Source organism: Balaenoptera borealis, assembly GCF_965194805.1.
Source record: "Balaenoptera borealis genome assembly, chromosome: 15".
In the NCBI taxonomy this organism is placed as follows: Eukaryota; Metazoa; Chordata; class Mammalia; order Artiodactyla; family Balaenopteridae; genus Balaenoptera; species Balaenoptera borealis.
This window is the reverse complement of record NC_138871.1, coordinates 79,093,030-79,115,956: the sequence shown is the minus strand read 5'-3', so window position 1 is coordinate 79,115,956 and position 22,927 is coordinate 79,093,030. Positions and strand designations below refer to the sequence as shown.

The 22,927-nt window shown below is 38.2% G+C and overlaps 2 protein-coding genes across 7 annotated transcripts in view; one reads left to right on the top strand and one right to left on the bottom strand.

The window, feature by feature from the left end:
* The window catches only part of RAD51AP2 (RAD51 associated protein 2), a 66,237-nt gene extending 44,518 nt beyond the window's left edge, over positions 1-21,719 (bottom strand). Inside the window, exons 1-3 of one of the 6 annotated variants that reach the window (XR_014234680.1) lie at positions 20,341-21,719; positions 10,383-11,826; positions 344-461 (exon numbers count right to left, since the gene is read on the bottom strand). The gene's annotated coding sequence lies outside the window, so the exon portion shown is untranslated. The other 5 variants (XR_014234681.1, XR_014234682.1, XR_014234685.1 and 2 more) reach the window with 5 other exon arrangements.
* A 162-nt stretch (positions 21,720-21,881) lies between these two features.
* Positions 21,882-22,927, top strand: part of VSNL1 (visinin like 1) — a 101,814-nt gene continuing 100,768 nt past the window's right edge. The window contains exon 1 of the mRNA XM_082356464.1: positions 21,882-22,083. The gene's annotated coding sequence lies outside the window, so the exon portion shown is untranslated. The remainder of the gene's footprint in view (positions 22,084-22,927) is intronic.

The following is a 22,927-nucleotide window of genomic DNA, read 5'->3' as shown; positions in this document are numbered from 1 at the left end:
TTTGACATGCAAAGTTCTTCATAGTTCATCTCCAAACTGTTTTTTCAGCTTCTGTATACTTCCACAACACAACTAGCTTTCCTGCAGCACTAAGCTTCTCACCATTCATCAAATATATAAAGCCCTATCACAATTCCAGGTCTTGGGCCTATGCTGGTTCATTTGCCTAAAGTGTAATGTCAGGCCTTACTTAAATCTTCTGAAGTCCTTCCAGTTTACAGCCATGTTGTATGTTTAGACATTCACAGTTTCATCTGCTCCCCTTTCTTTAGTTCTAAATATTATTTCATTAATGTACTATTATATTTTTTGCATATTTAGCTATTCAAAAATAATCATTTACCTGAGCCCTCAGTGTTGGAAAACCAGGGTTGGGGGGGGTGGGTGCTGGAAATGTTCAACTATTTCCAACAATCATCTGATGGTCTAATAAATTTCAGCATCAATTAAAAGATTCTTTGCTGCTGAAATAAAAGCAAGAGTTTGTATTATTTTGGAATTCATGCAACTGTAAATAACACCTCTTTTAAAAATTAATTGTGAATTCTTTTCAATTAAACTTTCACAAGAATCTTTTCAAAATTTTGAGGTAGCAAAATGTCTATGATTTTTATCATACAAACTTGTAATTACTTAGATTGCTTTCTCCTTTTGTATAGTTTTTCTGCTGAGATTAGTCACTTTGTTTTGGTTGGTTGCATAATAAATATTTAGCTGGACATGGCAAATTCATAGAACTACAATTTACTTCAAATTTTGAAGGAATTACATATATTTACATTAAATACAAAATACATTTAACATAAAAACTATGCTAAACATAATTTTTTATCCTGAAAGCAAAATAGAATACTATTTAGGTGAGTAGGTTCTGGAGTCAAATTGTCTATGGTTGAAGCTATGGTCCACTTCTTCCTAGCTGTGTAATGTGAGCAAATTACTTAACCTTTCTGAGACAGATTCCTATAAATGGGAATTATAAAGTAGAACCTACCTCATAGGCTGTTGTGTGATCTAAATGAAATACACCACGTAAGGCATTTAGAAGAGAGTTGGCTGTGTAAATAGATATTCATTAAACGTTTCTTAAGTAATGATAGTTATTATTAACATCACACTAGCAAGGTTAGACTGGCTCCTACAGTTTAACGAATTGAACATTGGCATCTCTTCCCAACCCCAAACGTCAGTCATTTCCTGTGGGTAGCTTGGAGTAAGCCATGATGGAAGTATTTCTATTTAAATTGCTAAAATCAGCAAACACTACAAATTAGGGAGCTTTTTTTTTTCTTTCTAGAAAGCCAGTTGTTAAACAGTTACAAGCATAGTATTGAATCAAACTCTATTTCACAGTACTTTAGAAACATTATTGTATAAATCAATTCTCACTACAGAACTGCAGCCTTAGCAAGCCAGGCAGTGTTTTCTTTCTTGTCTGGCTAAGGTCAAAGAGAGGAAATTTGACAGACTCTATATTGGTGCCAAGACACAGTGTGAAAACTTTATTACAACAAAACAAAACAAACAAACAAAGTATGTTAATTTGTTTTCATCTCATTTGATCCTTTTTCATGAGTGAAGAACCCCAATATTAGCCAAATACAAAAAAGTAGCTGTACTTTTCAATATTTTAAGTTTGCTTATGGCTCTATGATTTCAGAATGGCAATAGGTTCAGTTCAGAGGAAAATAATGGATCAAAAGAATCCTTCTTCTATCATTATTTACGGCAGAGTTTAGTCACTGCTTACTGTCAATCAATAATCATTGACAGCTAAATAATAACATTTTTCAAAGTACCTTAAGTAAATGCTCTCATCTGATGATTTAATTATCCTTTGACTTGCTGAATGAATATCTATTATCTGCAAGAAAGTATGCCTCGTACTGAAGTAAATGCTATGACATGTAAAATGTAATTTTTGTCTCTAAAAAATGCATTCTGGCCAGAAATATGCATATACAAAGATAAATATGCATATAAAACTAACACTACATGGCCCATTATGTAGCCTAGTTAATCAGGTCATTCACAACTTTGTGCTAGTCTATTTTCTAGCCTGATCTCCAGCAACTTCTTTCCCTTCTCCCATGCCTCTCACACTCTACCTCACCAAATTGCTTACAGTTCCCCAGATACTCATGTTTTCTTTTTGTTGTTCAGTTTTTAATACATTTATTGATTATCTATTATGTACCAGGCACTGTGTTAGGTATTAGATATTCAAAATTGACAGTCTTTTTTCAAGAAATTTACAGTATAGTAGGAGAAACAGACATATAGAGTTTATTACAATATAATAGGATAAGTGCTACAGTAGAGGAATATCCAAGCACTGAAGAAAGAGGACTAAACCTAGACTGGAAGCTTAGGGAAGGTGCTCAGGAAGAAATGGTGCCCAAAAGCTTATTCTTGAAGGATACATTCATTCATTCCATTCCTATGAGCTGTAATTTTTTATAAAACTCCCTTTCTTCTCCATACTAATCAATTTTTATCCATGTCCCCACCATTTCAGACTTCTATTGTAATACTTATAAAATTACATAATGGTTGGTTGTGTATATACAATCTACTCCACTAAATTATTAGCTCCTTGACACTTAGAACAGTTACCTTGTTGAACTTTGTGTTTCCAGTGTATAGCATGGGACCTACCATACAATAGATAATAATATTTTTCTAATTGTTGTGTTGAATATATACCAAGTGAGTGATATATAAAATAAGCAGTATTAAGAAATAGATACTATAAGGAATTCAGTGAAGGAGGAAATGAGTTCTAGATAGGAAGGCAAGAGATTTTACAGAGGGAAGAATTGAACTGGGCCTTGAGAAACAGAATTTAGACAGCCTAGATTCTGTTTCAACTAGAAAAGAAAAAATGACCTAAGGTCCAAAAAAATAGAGCTCTGCTTTCTCAGAGATAAAGGAAGTATAGAAATAGCTCTAGCATTGGACTGAGATATAGAAGTAAAGATGAACTAATTAGGAAAGTCATTAACCCAAAGGGTCTGGCTACAGGAAGAGCTACCCAGTCAGGATATAAAACAACTAGGATCTAGAAGAAACTGAGTGATATTTTTAAAAACCAAATCTAAATACAGTCTATGATATAGTAACGTACCTATTATGAATGTAATATATGCCCCAGAATTTCTCCAATTGTAATGAATCAGTTGAGCATGCTTTTCATAACTGAGTTCAGCATGTTCTATACACCAGTGGATCTTATAAGAGCAGAATTAATTATATAAAAATGTGACCAAGGCCATGACTCCCTTGAGCAGGTTTTTGAAGGAGTCTTGAAAAAGAGAGCCAAGAATCACAGAAAATGGGGAGGAAATGTAACTTTAGGACATGGGGAGAGGCAGTCAGTTGCCCATGGCAGTATGTTGTCACACAATTCTATTAAAGAGCAATCTCTTCCCTAATTTTTAAAAGTTTCTCATAGATAACTATACCCTATGAGAAACAAAGTAGGGCAAGAACACGTTTAGTTTTGTAATGTTATCTGACACATATGCATTATATACATAATACGGTAAGTCTCCTACATACAAACAAGTTCTGTTTCGACAGTGCTTTCATAAGTCCAATTTGTTTGTAAGTTCAACAAAGTTAGCCTAGGTACCCAACTAACACAGTCAGCTATAGAGTACTATACTGTAATAGGTTTATAATACTTTTCACACAAATAATACATAAAAAACAAACGCAAAAAATAAAGAAAACATTTTTAATCTTTACAGTACAGTACCTTGAAAAGTACAGTAGTGTACTACTGTACAACAGCTGGTGCTTCTTAGCAGTACCAGCTATATCACTGCCGCTTTTATGCTTGCTTCCGGACATCCTGGGCTTGATATAAAGATACTGTCTTACTGTACTCTATGCATACCATACAGGAAAGTACACAAAAGCACAACAACTTGTAGAGGATGCACGCACGTGACGATGTACGCCAGACACGTGAGCTAACTTACGTGATTGGACATGCGAACGCACATTCTCATCTTTGAAAGTTCCCAACTTGAAGGTTCATATGTAGGGGACTGACTGTATTTGTTTTACATGGTACTTAATTATGAATAAAAAGGAAAGTTGCAAAATGTCACTTGTTTTACAACTGTGCCTAAGGCCAGTCATGCTAATCACCCACTTAACTACAGTTATATACCAGCTTCCAAAAGCTAAGCCCATGATTTCTGGAGACCACTCAGAGGGACTCTAGAGGTGACTCTCTTAAAAATTATGTAGTTCAGATCTTGGACAATAACCTGGGAAAACATAGATACAGGATATGGGCTACTGGATACAGTAAAAACGCCATCTTTTCAGAAAATAGAGAAACAGGGCAGGGGCTGGGCTTGGTACATAATAGTTAGCTAAGCAAAGACAGAACCACAGTAATCATGATTGGGATGATCCCTTTTTTATATGTGAAAAACTAAAAGGTGAGAAGGAGAAGCAGAAGCAGAAGCAGTGTGACCATATATTTCCAAGCTCTAATTAGGAAAAATAAGTATGTGTGTTCTCCAATATAAAAATAATATAAGGAATCAAAGGATTGTCAATAGAACTTTAGTTTAATATGATCTATGACCATCCATGTTTTGTAACAATTTAATGTTCAATAATAATGTACAGAAAGGCACAGAGGTTTTCTTTGGTTTTTGCTTATAAAATCTCTGCTGGGTGAAAACAAACACACAAAAAAACACCTTATTTCAATTCAAACAATATTTAGTACAGAATATGTGCTCAATGCTGTATTGAATGCCATCCTCTTCTTGTAGTCATGAATACTTAAATATATATGTGTCTCCCTGTTGAATCGCCTTCTACTTGCAAAGCAATGTAATAGCTGCACCATCTTCTCCACTTTTTACTCTCCAAACTCCTCTCTTTAATAATTTTTTCAAAAAAGACAATATTTTAACTTCTGCATGCCATTGAAGAAAAGACCTCTTCCATTGGATTTGATCTATACACTAATTGTCTCAAACCATAATTACGTATCCATGAAGTATTGATACAAGGTCAAACTTTGTCAGGAACTTCAAAGTAGAAAGAGACTCTGTCAGTTTAAACTCCAAAAGGAATAGCTCAAGGGTCTGCAGGATAGTTTGGTACTGGGGGCTGACAAATAGAAGACTAGAAACAGAACTGTGACATCATTCACCATTAATCCTTTCCACAGCCCTTGTCCTTTAGTACAGACCTACAACAAGAGCATTAGGGTTTGCATATAGTCAAAACTGCATTAACTGTGCTGCTCAGAAGTGTGCCTTTACTTTGCCAGAGCTTCAGTAGAATTACAAAATGATTTTTGGCTTTATTAATTTAAAAAAAAGGTATTCAAACTCTGGCAAGAAAATAACGTCACATTTCAGGCTTTTTGCGTTTTTGTTGTTTTTGTTATTTTCTATTGCTTTTTCAGAATGAGCACTATAAATTTAAATCAGCTTCAACTGAAATCATAGTAAGAACTTTAAGGTGGAGAGTAATGTCCAGAAATCTGTTGAGAGGCGATATAGAGAGTAGTTAAGAACATAGGATTATAGACTCTCTACCCCAGAAGTTCTCCTCATGCTTCAGTCCTCTACTTCTTTACCTGGGAAGTTTGTTCATTTTGTGATAATTCATTGTGTTGTACATTTATGAATGATATTATTCTGTATGTATGTCTTATTTGCATTTTAAAAAAAAAAGAAAGAAAAAAGTGTTGATTCTGGAAGTAAACTGCCTAGATTTGAATCCTGGTGCCATAATTTACTATCTGTTTGACCTTGGGGTAAACTCCTTAACCCTCTGTGCCTCAATTTCTTCAACTGTAAGATGAGAATATTAGTAATAGTACTTGCCCCTTGTGGTGGTTATAGGATTTTATGATTCTATATGTGTAGGATTTTATATTCTATATGTAAAACACATAGAACAGTGCCTTACACATGATAAATTCTATATAAGCATTATAGTTATTAACAGTAACCCATTCACTTCTTTAACCATTCTAGAATAAGAATCCTTAGATAATCCTTTAAAAAATCATTTAAGGGGATTTCCCAACTTCTAGATTTTCATTGATTTGTCAAATTGCTCATTTTTCCCCCTTTGTTTTACAGAGATCTCCATGGGAAATAATTCTTTTTCATTTTCTCTCTAGATTTAATATAAAAGGAAAAGAGACTAAAATATATACCATTGGATATTTCCAAATATCTTCACTGATATATAGCTATCACTCTGTTTTTCAAATACACTATTAAGTCTGCTTTTTAAAGTGTCTATAACATATGTTTATTTATTAATCCTCATTTAAGAATAATTAGCTTAGCACTTTTGTGACTATATCCTGATTTTCTCTTCATCAATTGTTATCATTTAGAGTTTTTTTAATGGTTTTCCTAAATACAGCCAAATAAGACCCTCATTCCTAAGGACTCAAAGGTATTTACTCTGGGAACCAGTTTTTACTCAATGGAACAGACATTAAGTACTGAGTATCTATTATATATTCAATATTGTGCCAGGTGCCATACAAAGAAGTTATGACACAGAGACAAGGCATTAATAACAAAAAAAATTTAATAACAATATAAAGGTTTAAAAATTTTTATATGTAATTATAAATAGATTATATAAATAACGTATACTGTGGTTTAAAAGAATTGAGTTATTAAGGATTAGAATGGGTATAAGGCATCATAGAGAATATTTATGATTTGGATATAAACAGAATAGTAAAATATATTCCAGATGAGAACAAGAGCAGGAACAAAGGCATAAATAAAAGTGTAAGATATAATTGAGCAATAGTGAGTAAAACAGGTGTTTTCGAGAGAGAGTGGTTTTGTAAGGGGGTAAAAGAAGATAGACAGGAAAGAGACTTGAGGTCAGGGTGTTCAGAACCTTGAATGCCAGGCTTAAAAGAAAGTGTGAACTTCATGCTATAGGGAAGACTATATTTGTGGGTTTGCTTCAGGAGAAAGAGGTATTTAAAATAGCCTTTCAGAAAAATTCACCTAGTGGCTGCATTTAGGATGAATTAGAGACAAGCGGGAGAGAACGCTGTCCCTAGCAGAAATTAGTTAAGAGGCTATTGCCATACACCTAGAAATATTAAGGATCTGTATTTGAGCATCAACCATAGGAATGAGAAGGAAAATAATGGGAATGATATTTTTTTAAAAATATGATTAGAATTTAATTACTGTTGTGCTGTTGTGGAGGTAAAGAGTCAGCAATGAGTCCAAAGTTTCAAGTTTAGATGATTAGGAAAATAGAGACACCATTAAAAGAAGAGAGAAGTGGGAGAGGCTGTAACTTGTTTGACGATATATCACAAGGGTAAAGGCTAGGAGTTTGGTTTAAGTATATTGCATTGAAGAAATTGCTAAATGTTATTGCACTAGACTTCTAGTTGGAAAAAGAAATGGAGCTCAATAGCAGGAAAGAGCAGAAACTAGGAGGGTTTTGGTTTCATTTAGGGGCCTTCATTTGCTGGAGTTGAAGATTAAAAATTCTGGCAATCTTCCTTTTAGGTGACTCATCTAGAGTGTTAGAGCAGGTTTGACAGTTTAAATCTGGAGTGGCCATGTTTCCCATCCCACCCTGGTCCTTTTTACTGGAAGGGGAAGGGCCTGGTTCAGTCCACTAATAAACAGAGTTAAAAGCTACTGAGTGGAATCAACATCTGAAGGAAAACCAGAACTTTCTTTTAAAAAATCTGAATTTGATTGTAATAGTCATGAACAGGTTCATCAGATATTTTGTGTGGGAGCCTATGTTTTGTTCCAATCAATAGGCATTGGAAAAGCCCTAGGAATTGCCCAATAAAGTCATCTAGTATTAACCAAAATTTGAGAAACAGAGACCTGATTAAAATAAAAAGGGGCTTATTTGGGGTTTGTTAGGACAGCAGCCCAGGAGACATAGATTGAAGAAGTGCTTGAACTGTCAAAATGGGGGGGGATTATAAAGGCAAGAAGCACAAGGTTACAGTTAGTTATATGAATTGTTTATCAAGAATTATAATTGGATCTGGCAAGAAGTAAGGGTGCTTGTTAAGTAAGGATTGGTTGGGCTCTGAAATGGTTGCATAGTTAGAAGGGAGAAGAACCTTGAAACACAGTGTTGCAGCTAGCAGACGTTTTAAAAACCTTGGGTTAGGTATAGTTCACAGAAAATTCAAGTTCTTAGTGGTGCAGGGATGTGCCTGAGGCCTGGTGCTCAATGGCTGCCCAAATCCATTTTTGTATGCCTGAACTATGATTACTCCATTATAATTTTAATTTGTCATCACTAGCAATTGCCCAAGCCTGATCGTACAATAAGTTAGTGGGGCTGGTGTTCTGGTTGTAATTCTAGAGAACCTTCTGAAAATTTTAAACTGCCTAATAGACCACTAGAGGGCTAGCAAATGGATTTCATACAACTTCCTCCATCACATGGATATAAATGTATTTTAATCACGTGTGTATGTTTTCATGCTGGACTGAAGCCTTCCTTTGCAGACAGGCTACTGCCTCTTCTGTGGATAAAGTTCTTTTGGAAGAAATTATCCCTGCTTGGGGAATTCCTCTTGAACTTCATAATAATCGAGGAATCCAGTTTCCTGGTCAGGTGCTTTGACAAGTCTTCACTGTTTGGCCAGTTTTACAGTATTTTATTGCACTTAACACCCTAAATCCTGTTAGTTGAATAAACTGACAGCATTATTAAGACACCATTGGCAAAATTTGTAGAGGCCCTCCTAATACCCTGGCCAGAAGCATTGTCACTGGTCCTTCTAAATCTCAGATCCACCACTGTTGGAACTCATAAACACTCACCCTTTGAGGTAGTCACAGGATGCCCAATGCACTTGGCTCCTGCTTCTTTTGACCCACAGCTAATATTGTGACCCACTGGAAATTTCATCTACTGGAAAAGACACCTCCAGAAGAACTTTCTTCAATCTTGCTGAAAAGGCTCCTATCAGGTACTGCTAATCATCCCTTGTGCTACCAAACTCCAAGGAATAGATTCTTGGATTTATATGACACACCTAAAGAAAGTGCTGAAATCTACCTGGATCTGCACATCATCTGGTGACCTGAAAGTAAAGATTTTCCAGAAATAAACTAGATAACATCTGATGAGATAGATTTCCCAAGATATCTGAACCATGCCTCTTAGAATTTTGTCACCAAACCTTTGATGATAACATAACGCTTCAGATGCTCTCCAATGCCTATGCTCTTGATAACATATGGACTTTCGATAAAAAGTGCCTGAGAGGTTGTCCCTCCCACCCCTCCTTGTTACTCAGATGTGACTTCAATATGTTTCTCATCTGTGTACTTTCCCTCTGACAAGACACAGAACACTCAGGAAAGGCCCTTCCTGGCATTGAGGGACAAAAAGCCACTGAAACGGGAAAACCTGACTCTTGATCAGTGATGCTTTTAGAGAAAAATCTTGATTAAAAGGGAAACATATGAAAAATTAATAAACAGAAACCTAAATTAAATAGACTCAGGAGACCAGAAGGGGGAATTCTCACACCATATGACAACAGCAGAGCCCAACAGGAAGAAGAAAAGCTCCTCCTCTTCTTTCCCGGCAACAACTCAGCCAATGAAAAGCCATGGACTCTGTTTACTGTAGCCCTCCCAACTTTTCCCCTCTATAAAAGAGTTCTCCTCCCCCTGGCTTGTGCAAGCACTTATACGTGGCTCACCATGGTTGCAGACCTCAATTGCAATTCTCAGTTGATCCTGAATAAACACATCTTTGCTGGAAAAATAACTGGCTATTTGTTTTAGATCAACAAGTATAACCTACACATAGACAATCACTTGCAAAACATTAAAATATATGACATTTCCTTTAGAAAGTATAAAAGGGAAAACCATTTAAACTTTTACAAAGGCCTTGAAAAGCTATGATCAGGTCCAAGGAACAGTCAGAGAAAAAAATAGTCTAGCACAACTTTCATTTGGCAGGAGGAAGAAGAAGAAGGAGGAGAAGGAGGAGGAGGGGGAGGAGGAGAAGGGGAGGGGGAAGGAGAAGGAGAAGGAAGAAGGAGGAAGAGACATCTATCAATACCTAAGGAAGAACATAAACATTTTCTTGGCTTGCAAATGATTATACTGGTTGCTACAAGATGGTTTGGTTCCAGTGTCCAATGCCAATTGTAAACACTATTGCCCAGTCAAATAAATCTAGAAACTCCCTTTTGTCAAATATAATATCCTCTTTCTTTCATAAATCTAATCACATGGCATTCACGGAAATTAATTCAAGCAGTAAGTCACTTCTTGTTTAAATTCCTTTATAATATATTCCACTACATATGGTGCAAACCTATATTGAATAATAAGAAATATAATCACCTGCTGGAAGATGTTAAGTTTTCTCTTAAAATCAGTATAAAAACAACTGTTTTTCATTATTTGGGGTTCTGTAAACAGAAAATTATGTATCACACTTACTATACCAATTATGAAACAGAATCATTATTGAGTTATAAAAATAATCTTTCCAATTATCAGAATGCTCAAGTGAATTTTAATTCTTCTAGATAGTAAAATCACAGAAAAATAACCCACTGAGAATGAACACTAAAGAGACAGAGGAAATTAATCCACCAAATAATTGCCAAGCTTTATTATGAATCAGGAATTTGGCACTTTGAATGAATCAAAGTAGAGATACAAGACACAGCTTCTGCACTAAGTAGCTTTAAAATATAGTTGGATATTAAAATCTAAAAGGAAAACTATGTGTCTTGGTGGTATTTCATTGATTATTCCATGCATCTTAAGTCTAATGAAAACTGAAAAGAAGAACTATCACTCTGGAATAGATTAATCAGGGAAGTCTTCACGGTATTTGAACAAGAACTTGAAGAATAAGTAGGAAATGTTACAGCTATCCAAATTCAGCAATGCCCTGTAATCTGACTCGTTGGTGGAAATCTGCCAATCCATTCTAAAATTCCTCATTTGGTGGTACAAATTGGTGAGTCAGGAGATCTTTGTTTGAGAAGATCTTGCCCTGCTCAGTCTCATTTAAAAGATTCTACAGTGGGCCCTTAGTATCTATGGGTTCCACATCTACAGCTTCAACCAACTGAGGATCAAAAATATTGGGGGGGGTGGAAATTCCAGAAAGTTCCAAAAAGCCGAACAGGCAACTATGTACATAGCACTTACACCGTATTTACAACTATTTACATTGTATTCAGAATTAAAAGTAGTCTAGAGCTGATTTAAATTATATGGTAGGGTATGCATAGGGTATATGCAAATACTAAGCCATTTTATATAAGGGACTTGAGCATCCATGAATTTTAATATCCACGGGGGTCCTGGAACCAGTCCCCCATAGATACCAAGGGACGACTGTATTCTACCCTAATTCCAGATCTAGGATCTGGTCAGAAACTACTACCACAGCCTGTTACTTGCCCCAGCTCCAGTTCACCCCACAGAAGACTATCACCATAACTACCAAAGAGGACAATTTTCTGACGGAAAAATATTTTGTCATCAATCTGAAGAGATTCATCTTTGTCATCTTTCTATTCATTTATACTATTTTTGAATAAAATGCATCACCAAGAAACAGTGTGATCCTTCCTATGGGAGAAGCAGGAAAGAAATATTCAGAGAAATAAGTAGAAAGCATACTCACCTGGCAGCAGCAGGGACATTGTGTCTTAACTGCCTTAATGTTCCTGAATAAGGCTTCCTTAATTAGTTTTAAGGTGACCCTACAAGTTATTTTAACAGCTGCTGGAGAGATACAGACCACTCAGATGAACACTGGTAGTTTCTAAAGACATAAATAGAGTTGGGTTACTGTATTCTTTCCTCCTGGCCTAAGTGGCAAATCGTTCACACAGCTTTTAGGATACAAAGAGTACAAGCGTAAGTAATATCATTAATGGTCCATTCTCATAGATTAATAGATTTATTAGCTCCTAAGGAGAAAGAGCTTCAATCTATTAAGAAGTATTTAGAAAACCTTATTTTTAAAAATGCCTGTTTAATTCATAAAAGCCAAAGAGTAAATTTTAGCTGTTTCAAAACCGATCCTCATCCATTGGATTCAAATTGCTTTCAAAATGGCCATGATCTCAAATGTCAATCACTTATTTTTCAAGTAATACAATGATGTATGAACATTTTAATGTTTCCAGGTAGCAGGATTTTAATAAAATGTGGCCTTTATAAATTTAATCTTTGGGCTGTATCTATTTGTGAATGACTCTGAAGGTTATAATGACAGTAATATGTCATTTGCTAAAGCTCAAATGTAAACCTTATATGACTATGAAGCTGGTGGCTGTAATTGATAACTAAATTAATAAATCTGGTCAAATGACCACCCAGTGTCTGCACCTCAACCTAGCTTTGTTGTGCTTATTTAATTTACTGTCTCACTTAATATTCTATAAATAGGCAATATGGTTTACTTTACCAACAAAGCAATTTTATCCTAGAGTGATATTCATATAATAGGGAGTCAGGAAGGTCTTAGGACACATCCCTCAGGAATGTTAAGGGTCTACATTATATTAAGAAGCAATACAGTTAGGCTGTTATTTAGTCTTATTTTTTATCCAATCGAAAATCAACATGCTTGAACTTCTAATACTATATTACAATCTACACAATCAGAACCAATAAGGTCTATCATCAATGAATGTTTCTAAAAACATTATATGTATTGTGAACTTAACATTGCTCTAAAAAGTAAAGTCTATTTAAAAACATTATATTGGCAAAGTGTTATTTATATAAGTCTAATTTCAAAATATTGTTTAACACTACAGTGTTATTAATACTCAGTTTTATTAGAATATCTATAAACTAGCCTGAGAAATCTTAAACCAACTTGTACTATAGGTCTAGCAGTGGTACTGGGATCACTGCCCCTAATCTGATTTTCATCAGCGATGTATGAAAGGTCTCTAAGGAGATTATTTTAAGTGAACTCAAAACCATGAATTTAATTTGGTTTTCAATTGGAAGAAACTGGCTCAATACTATCTTAGATGTAAATTAGTACTATTAACTTACTGTCTGGAATTTTGTGGATGCCCAATATCTTGAAGTTTTGAACTATAGAGCTCTACTTTTATAAATGAGGAAATCAAGGCATGAAGGGAACGTCAGTGATTTTCCCAAGTAGCAAAATTGGTTCTTGAATCACTACCTCTTAATTCAAAATCAAGTGATTTTTCACAGAAAAAAAAAAAAAAAAGAGGGGGATGGGAGATGTCTATTTGTAGAAAAGAAAAATTTATCTTTCTATTATCTCAATGCCAGAATATTCTTTACTATAGACCTATCTGCTGAATACTATATTCAACTGCAGTTATCCTCTCTATTGATTTCCTAGGGCTGCTATAACAAGATACCACAGAATGGGTGACTTAAACAACAAAATTTTATTCTTTCACCGTTCTGGAGGCCAGAAGCCTGAAGTTAAGTTGTCACTAGGGTTGGTTCCTTCTGTGGGCTCTGAGGAAGAATCTGCTTCATGCCTCTCTTCTAGCTTCTGGTGATTGCTGGAAATCCCTGTCATTCTTCGGCTTGTGCGTAACTCCAATCTCTGCCCCCTGACATTTTCTCTCTGTGTGTCTCTCTCTGTCTCTGTGTCTTTCCTCTTCTTATAAGGACACAAGTTATTTTGGATTTAGGGCCCACTCTAATCCATTATGACCCCATCTTAACCTGTAAAGAACCTATTTCTAAATAACGTCACAATCTGAGGTTTGGGATGGACATGAACTTTGAAGCGATACTATTCAACCCAGTACATCTTACCTAAATGGTGATAGGGGACAGTTACGAAAGATTTTTTTTCTATCCTGAGTTAACTTACCTTTCTTTGGCTTACAGATTTTTTAAAAAATATTTCAACATTTTATGGAACATTAAAAAGGATTTTAGGGCTCCCCTGGTGGCGCAGTGGTTGAGAATCTGCCTGCCAATGCAGGGGACACGGGTTCGAGCCCTGGTCTGGGAAGATCTCACATGCCGCGGAACAACTGGGCCCGTGAGCCACAACTACTGAGCCTGCGCGTCTGGAGCCTGTGCTCCGCAACGGGAGAGGCCGCGGTAGTGAGAGGCCCGCGCACCGCGATGAAGAGTGGCCCCCACTTGCCACAACTAGAGAAAGCCCTCGCACAGAAACGAAGACCCAACACAGCCAAAAATAAATAAATAATTAATTTTTTTTTTTAAAAAGGATTTTCAATGTGTAATAATTACTAACCTCTCAATAATTAACCAAATCTAAATAATTTCAAAATTATGACATGCATGTCCTGTGGATCCAAAATTCATCACATTGGATATGATGTACTAGTCATAAAATTTTAACCAAAAATAAAGAAATTGGAATTATATTTTGCCTTTCTACAAGAAAGTAGACCGAACTAACGGCTAGCCATATCTACCTGTCCTTTAAAGCTGGGTCTGAGAGAAGTTACCAGTACCCATTGAATAGGGAGAGAACCTAATGTAAATATAAACTCAACTCTGTTGGAAAATTTTAGATCAAATGGTGCTCACCAAGGAGGGATAAACAACAAAACAATATTGTACCTATGCATTGAAAATGCAAAGCCAGGAAAGAGGACGCTGCCCTAAAAACTCATGGGAAAATTTTATTTCTAAAAAATAAGAAAGGGAAGAAAATTTCAGAAGACAGCTATTTTGCATCTTCAGAAAAGATAAAAGAAATGGCCTCTGGAACTAAAGCAGGGAAATAGCAAACTGAGATGAAGGCAGAAATGCTAAAGCTGAAAAAGAAAACATACGAAATGTATTAACAGAATTAAAATCTGTACTGGACATAAAAGAGCAGAATTAACACTACAGAAAACCAAATCAATGCTATGGAAATCAAAGATTCAACCCTCCACAGTACACAGAGAAAGTGGTCAAAGCTAAACATGATGAGAAAAGTTTACACATTAAATTTTCTGGCTCATGGAGAAACTGACACAACTCTCTCCATGTCAAGTTCAAACTTCCAGGATTAAAAACCCAGTTGGCGTTCCTAGGTTCTAACGTCCAAACAAGCAACAGATAGTAGCCAAGGACCTGTTTCTTCAGACTAGAGGAGAGACCAGGGAGCTGTTTATTTGGGCATAAATTCATAATCATTAATTTAATTATTAATATTTTCTAAAGCAATTCAACCAACATGCATATATTTGAAACATATTTTATTTATTAACTATGGATCATATTCCCTTTTAGCTGGGTTAGATACACATAAGAACCCTTAACAATCATTATTTTAGTCCCACAAACACTTTTTTAAAGGCAATATCCTAAGTGCTGCTTAAAAAATACTAAAATGGGCAAAACAGCTATTACTTTCCAGGAGTTTGCAAACAAATATATAATGAGAATAACAAGTGCACAATAAACTCTCCCAAATTCCTTTTCCCAAACTTAGGTGATTCCTAGTTTTACCATTCTCATGCCTTCTCTCTATACTTGCCCCTTGTCAATCATATCTAGTCTCATGGCCTCAACCACTACCTGTATTAATAATTAATAGACAAATTGCTATTACATAGTATCTTATGTTTAAATAGAGCTTCATAGTTTGTATTCTCATATATGCTATCTCAGTTAACCTTCACAACAACCCTGTAAACTGTCTGCTATGCGCTAGGAAATGAAAGATTCTTCTGTCAGGAGATAATATTTTAGCTGAACTTGATGGATTAATAGAAATCTTCCAGGCAAAGGAAAGAGTTTCCCAAGAAAAGAGAAGAAGCAAATGCAAAAGTACTGAGAAGTACAACTCCACAGTATGACGGAGCAAAGAAGAGTGAAAAGATGTAGCAGGACATGAGGTTGGAAGGGTATGCAAGAGCTAGAAAATAAAGGGTCTTTATGCTGTGTATTTTTATTTTTACTGTATAAAGTGAGAAACCACTTAATGGTTTTATTCAAGGGAGTGATGTGATTTTATTTTATTTTTTCAATAGTTATGAGAATGAAAAAGAACAAGTCTCAGGAGTGAGATGACGAAAGGCTGAACTAATATAGTGGCAGTGAGGGATGAGTTTGAGAGACATTCAAAAAGTGAGGTTTATAGGACTTAAGTAATGATTTGATGGGGAATGAGAGAGATGGAGGAGCTGAAGGTGATACCCAAGGTTCTGATTTAGAGGACTGGGTTGATAGGGGGCACCTTCAAAGCGCTAGGGTGCACAGGGAGATCAGTGGAGTTCCGGGGGTGGGGGGAAGGGGAGATAAGTATTTTGTACACGTTGAACCTGAAATATCTGTAAGAAATTCACATGAAGATGTCCTGTAGGTAGTTGTAAATAAGGAACTGGACAGTAATGTCTGGATTTAAGATCATCAGTGGTCATTTTTTCTCTTCTTGAACACTCCCTCTTTAGGATGGTAAAATGGACTTAGAGGAGAAATATAGTAAGGACAGAAAAAAAATGAGGGAGGCTTCTATTTCTGTTCTCCTTCAGGCAGTAGATGAAAAGGCAGGAAAGCTGGGAAAGGTAGACTTTTATCTAAGCCTGTTTCCTTCCTGCTTCCCCCCACCCAAAAAATAAATAGATGCTCTGTGGTTAAGGCAGCCAAGTAGCAGTCTGCCACATAGTGGAAGATTCTGAATACGTGACTTAGGGTTTGAAGTTTTCTCAGGAGGAAACGGGAGATTACTGAAGAGAAATAAGATGATCACGGTATACACAACACTTATCTTGCATAGGTATATTAGGTGGATAAAAAAGTAGTAATTTACAGAGGGAGATCAAAGTATTATTTGGAATGGGGTAAAGAAAAAGGAGGAATTAAGGCCAACTGAAGAAGGCATCTGGAGATGTTACTAATACATATGTTGTGTCAGTTTCCTCCTCATCTGTAAAATGGATTATAATAGTACCTATCTCACACTTCATAGAGTTGTTATTAAATACAATATTGCATATAAAGTGCTCAGTACACTGCCTGACACAAAGTAGGTGCTCAATAGGTGTCTGATAAATGAATAATGAATGAGATCAAAAGAAATTCAGCCTGCAGGCACTACTGAACACCACTACTGGTTACCGAGCATTTTCTTTCTTTTTAAAAAATCAGTACAATCCACTCTCCTAGAGACTATGGTACAGGTGCTAAACCTCCGTTCTGAAAAAAATCAAAGGTCATCAATGGTCACTCTTTCTCTTCTTGAACCTCCTTAGGATGGTAACATGAACTTTAAAGGAGGAATATGATAAGAACACTAAAAATTGAGAGAGCCAACTGTTTCTTTCCTCCTTCAGGCAGTAGGTAAAAATGTAAACTCCACTGTGAAAATACTTTGGTAAAGACTGTGGGTTTGTTTTTGTTGGTTGTCTCAGAGGGAGTGTAGAATTCATTATATTTATTTTTCCCTTAAATTATATGCTTAGATTCTCTGTTGAGTTTGAGTAAAAATTCAAAAGAAGTATAATAAGGAAAATAGAGATTGAAGGGAGAAACAAGTCATTAAGATCTGCTTTAGGCAGGAAGGGCTTTTGAAGACCCTTCAGGATCAGATGGTCTCCAAAGTACAGAAGTTCCAGAATATGAATCCATGATTATATTGGCAGTGGCTAGTCACACAACTAAAAAAGAGTACAGCCTAGCAAAAAGGACTACCTAAAAAGTCATCAAAGAAAAGGAACAGGGGTCATATATAGTCCAATTCTATCATAATTTCTTTTGTGTCATCACTAACAATAGTAGTGAAAATTTCCAACTTAAGACCACTGCTATAAACCTATAGGTTAGGCCCAAATGTAGGAGACATGGAATGAATGGAAAGAATGGAATAAAGCATTTTCTATTTTTAAATAGTCATAGCAAGTGCTGTAGATCACCTGTGCTTGCTATGACTATTTCTGAGATTCCAAGAAACTTCTGGAACCTCAAAACTCTGACTATAATTCATTCAGCAGGGACTTTAATTTTTATTGTGGATTGTTCAAATTTTAAGAGAAATTGGTGACACAGCAAAGAATGATCTTTCAAACTGAATTTAGATTCAATCATGGATTACAGAGATAAATCAGGAGTGGGCTGGGTGAAATGATCAACTGAGTCCATTGAAACTAGGGCTTTTAATCCCTCTTCTGTGTAGAGAGGCATGGAACACTCCCTCTAATTGCATGGGAATCACTCCTTCATGGTCTTGCATTTTCCCACTTATTTTAGGAAAAAAAAAACATGTAGAAAGAGTACAGACATATACAATGAAACACTTTATGTGTCAGAAAAACTGCTGTACAGTTTTATTCTAGGTGATAACTTCCTGTTTGAACTTCCTGTTTGTCTTTAGGGAAATTATTTTATTTTGTTGGTCTACCCATATATTTTTAAAAATAGGATTAAAAAATCAGGATAAACATAATTATCTTACATAATGCCTCTCCTCTGTAATGATTAATACCCTTAACATTTTGAAATAAAGGCACTTTACTCATACAAGAAAATTACTATCATTATTCTTTATGAATTTAAATGAGTATAAATCCATTTTTCCAATTCCTGCGTCTTTTCATTTTCTAATGTTGTGTTCCAAACACTTACTTTTTCTTCCAATTTCTTAAATGCCCTCATGCCTTAAGTTCCACCCTTCTTGGCTCATATATTTTATACAGAGCATGTCTAATAAATAATATTACCATGAGGCCACAGGGCCACAGGCTTAGACCTGTTATATCACTGGCCATTTGCACTTTTACTGCCATTCTCAGTTTTCAACTTGTCTATGCCACAAATAAAGTGGATGGAAATATTAAATGAAGTTGTGTACACCTGAAAAATCGTCCTTGGTTTTATTTTGTTTGTTTGAATCTAGGAAGGAGTGAGGTGGAAGTAAGGCTACTTCAGAAAATAATATAATTTGTAACTGAGGAAAGGAAAATGGCTTCTCAGTTGTTTCCGGGCAAGTGAGGCTTCTACCAAGTACTCCAGAAAAAACAAACAACCCTCTCCCTAAAGCACCTTTCTCCCCTTCCCTCCTCCTGCCCCCGACGTACCGCCTCTCTCACTCCCCAAAATCTCCAGGATGTGAAAGCTGACACCGCGGGCGGTCCGCAGTGCTGGCGACTTGGCTTCAAGTTATGCGACAACTGCTGCAGCTGATAGCTCCTTTACTCAACACGGTGCAGTGACCCAGTCCCTCTACCCCAGGGCAGCGCATCTCTGCTCTTATGTAATTACATCTGCAAATGACTGAAAAAGGGAAGAAACACAGGGCTCCCTCATTTTTTAGTGTCCCTACCACAGCCCTCTTTTAAAGATCATTCTACCATCCTATAGAGGGGACCTGCTTTCTGTAATTTAAATGATAATTATCCCTTCGATGTTTTTAGGATGGGCTTCCCTACTGTGACTTCGTGTTGCATATATAAAAGGCATCACACACACACACACAATTTTTTAACAACAAATGAGCTTAAAGAGATAAAGCTGCACAATTGCTGGAGATTAAAAAATAAGATATCGCCAAACAACGCTTCAGTGCAAATAGAACTAACAAGCAAAATCTTCTTGCCCAGTGAGACAAAGCTGCTTCACAAAAGCGCACGCTTCTCAATCAAATCTCCCCTACAGCACAACACGGTCTAAAGTATCAGTGTTCAGTTTTCCCTACACACAAGTTGTCAGTAAGTCATCAACGACCTAACATTGCCACGAAAGAGACCTCCAGGGCGCGATAAACAAGTACATCTCCTCGAAGCAAAGAAATGGCATCATGACCCCTACGGTTGATGCGGTTTGCAGCGCGGAGACTGTTCTCCGGAGAGAAACCAGAGAGCACAGCGTAAAATGCTAGAGTAGGGGAAATCGACAAAAGACTGGAAATCACTTTGAAAGCTTTGGAGGTTGTGTCCGTGACCAAACAAAGCGACTTATCGAGAACTGACTTTTGCCCCCACCCTCATCCCGAGAAACAGAAAGAATCGGGCCGGGCGAGCCCCGCTGCGCAGTGCGTATCGCGGCCGGGGAGCGCAGCGCTGGCGCCCGCCAGATTCACAACCTGCTCGGCTGCCGCAGCACGCCGGGGCCGCGCGCCCTGCTCCGCGCGAATCCACGCTCCGGGTTTCCGCGGTCACCGGCACCGCGCGGAAGAGCCCTGCCGGGAGGGTACCTCGGAGAGCCTCGTCCGGGGAGTCCCGGGAGCGCTCTCACGCTCTGCGCCACCTGCCCGAGGCGTCTGGCCCAGGGGCGCGCATTCCTGACCTGTGGGCCGTCCAGGTTGGCTTTGAGCTCGAGGCAGCGGCTTAGGCGTCACCGCCAGAGGCCCTCACCGAACACTAACCTTCCAACGCCTGAGAGTTGTCCGGCGGAGTTTCTCTTGATCTTTGCTTAAGTAGCCTCAGGTTCTTCCAAGCTGGACGCCCCCTACTAGCAGTCAGGGGTAGACTCCCTCCTAGCAATGGAGATTTGTCTGTCTCGAGCCCTTTGGCCACGGGAGATACTCATGGTGTCCTCAGAACCGAAAACGGCAGTTTTCCTGGACGTGATAAGGTATTTGAAGGCACTCTGCAAATCGTAAAACTCTCTGCTTAACGAGAAAGTCGATCTTCACTGCGCCTCCAGAATTTCCCTCTCTTGAAAATTCCCACCTGAATGTAAACCTCAAGAGGGATTTTGTTCGCTGCCTTTATCCCCAAGGCACTGAAAAGTGCCTAAAGTCAGTAGGCAGGTGGTCAGTGAATAATTGTTGAAATAAGCGAATGTACAAACAACACACTTGAGGAAACTGATCAGGTTGGGAACATGTAAGAATTCTTGCTTTCCTGGTAGGCAAGCCACCAAACATTTACTGGGCACTACTCCTTGCCAAGTCTTCCAGGCTTTGGCTAGGACAGTCAGGATCCGGGGAGGGCTGGCAAATGTACGTGTCCTTCAAGGACACAGAAAGGGGCTTTATAAAATGGCTTAGTCCAATCCCTCAACCCTGGATTCCGAGGAAGTTTCATTCCCTCCCCTTCACTATCCCCTCCCCAGCCCCACCCAAATCACATTCAATAAAATATATTTAGTGCATAAACAAGGCGCTTATTATTGAACGTTGGTTGATGATTAGCGTGATTTGCCCAAGGTCGCCCAGGACAAGAAGCTTCAGAGCCAGCTCCCTTCAACACACATTTCCCCAGCGCCGTTCTGGACCAGGACCCTCCTGAGTAGTGGGGTACTAGAAGGCCTGGCTCCCTGTACTCCCAGTGTAAGACCCTCGGAAGAAATGGCCCACACAAAGTGCCCACCATAAGAGTTTCCTCGACAGTGAGCCGGGAAGACGCGCTCACAGCTTGCTGGGAACTCTTCTTTCAGAGAAAGGAATTTCTGCAGTTTTCTCCTTCACCTTGCAGCCCGACACAGAGCGGGCCGGGGGCCCTCTAGGCATGAGGGTGGCGGGAAAAGCAGGCTCCACGTGTCCCAGCTCTGGCCTCAGCCTTCACCACCAGACGGGGTAACCGCGGGGCGTGGCGAGCCCAGCCCGCTCTGCCAGTCCAGGTGAAGGTTGCTCGAGTGGCCAGGCTCCCTTTTCTTAGCTACTTTCCTTTTGAGTTTCTGCTAAAATCTGGAGACATGGAATCCACTCTCGGAAACTCCGAGCCCCTCCCACTGAGCATGCGCCAATGCCTGGCTGCTTTTGGTCACGGCGCCAGATCTCTCCAAGCTGGGCTGCGGAGCCCTGAGGAGGAGGGAGGAGGGAGGGGGGAGGAGGAAGGAGGGGAAAGGGGAGGGGGTGCCTGGAGAGGCGGCGGCAGCTCCAGCGCCTGCGCATCCGGCTCCAGGGACCTTAGGTTTTCTATGGGATTCCCAATCTGCAGCAGAGACTTACCGGAGCGTGCTGCAGCGACTGCTGGACTTGCAAGGCGCGATCCAAGAGGGATTTAAGCACTCTAGAGCTCCACAGAAAAAAAGAGCGTGAGAGAACCATACACGGAGACGGCTTAACCGTTTATCCGAATTAAATATATATACATATATTTATTTACAAAGAACTGTTGAGTTTTATCATTTTCGCTAAGTGACCGTGAGCAGCGCTATAACAGTAAGTGGAAAATACAATCTTCGTTGCATTTCTGCGTGTGTAGTGCAGCCAGTTGTCTGGGAGATGCTTTGACTATTGTCACTTACTTTGCTTTGCATAGATACATCTAAATGCACGGTGACAATTGCTTTGGTTAATGCTGGTGATCTGAACGTACTGTTAGTCCATGAGGGACCTTTTGGAATAACGGGGGTGGGGGGAAGGGGGAATGTTTATATGCAGCGTGTCTGGGGGATTGTCTTAGGCTAGACTTAAGATAGGTGAAACAGAGGTGCTTTTAAAGTTTGTCTATAAGTAGGCAGATTTCCTTACACAGATTTAAGTAGCTAATTGACCGACTGTGAAGTTTTCCGGTTGCTGATAAAACTATTGAGCGGTTGCAGTCAAGTACCAACCTGTCTTCCGTGGGGCTGGTGCACCATTTTTCTCACCGTGGAAGAGCAGCGAACGTGTTTGCTAAGTAAAACTGAGTGGACGAGATGGTGTGGAAACCAGGGTTGGTTTCCAAGTGGGATGTTAGTGTTTAGAACCACAGAGCTAGGCGCTAGAAGCACATTTCTCTGTTAGTATTTAGAAATGAGTAGATAATTGTTCGGTTTTGATTTTTCATCACGATGGTGAATGGGCAAAAAAAGGAAAAGATGTTCAACCGCCCTGTCAGCCCGGTCTATTCTGAACAGAGTCTGAGACTCAGAGCCTCTGAATGGGGATTGTCAGACCCAAACTAGTTACCTGCCTTTGCATCCTGTATTCGCATTCCGGAATGCAAGGGTGAAAAATGTAAACCCAGATGTTTTACCTTTGGTAGTGTTTCTTTAAAGGAGAAAAGGTCGTTCTGTGTTTT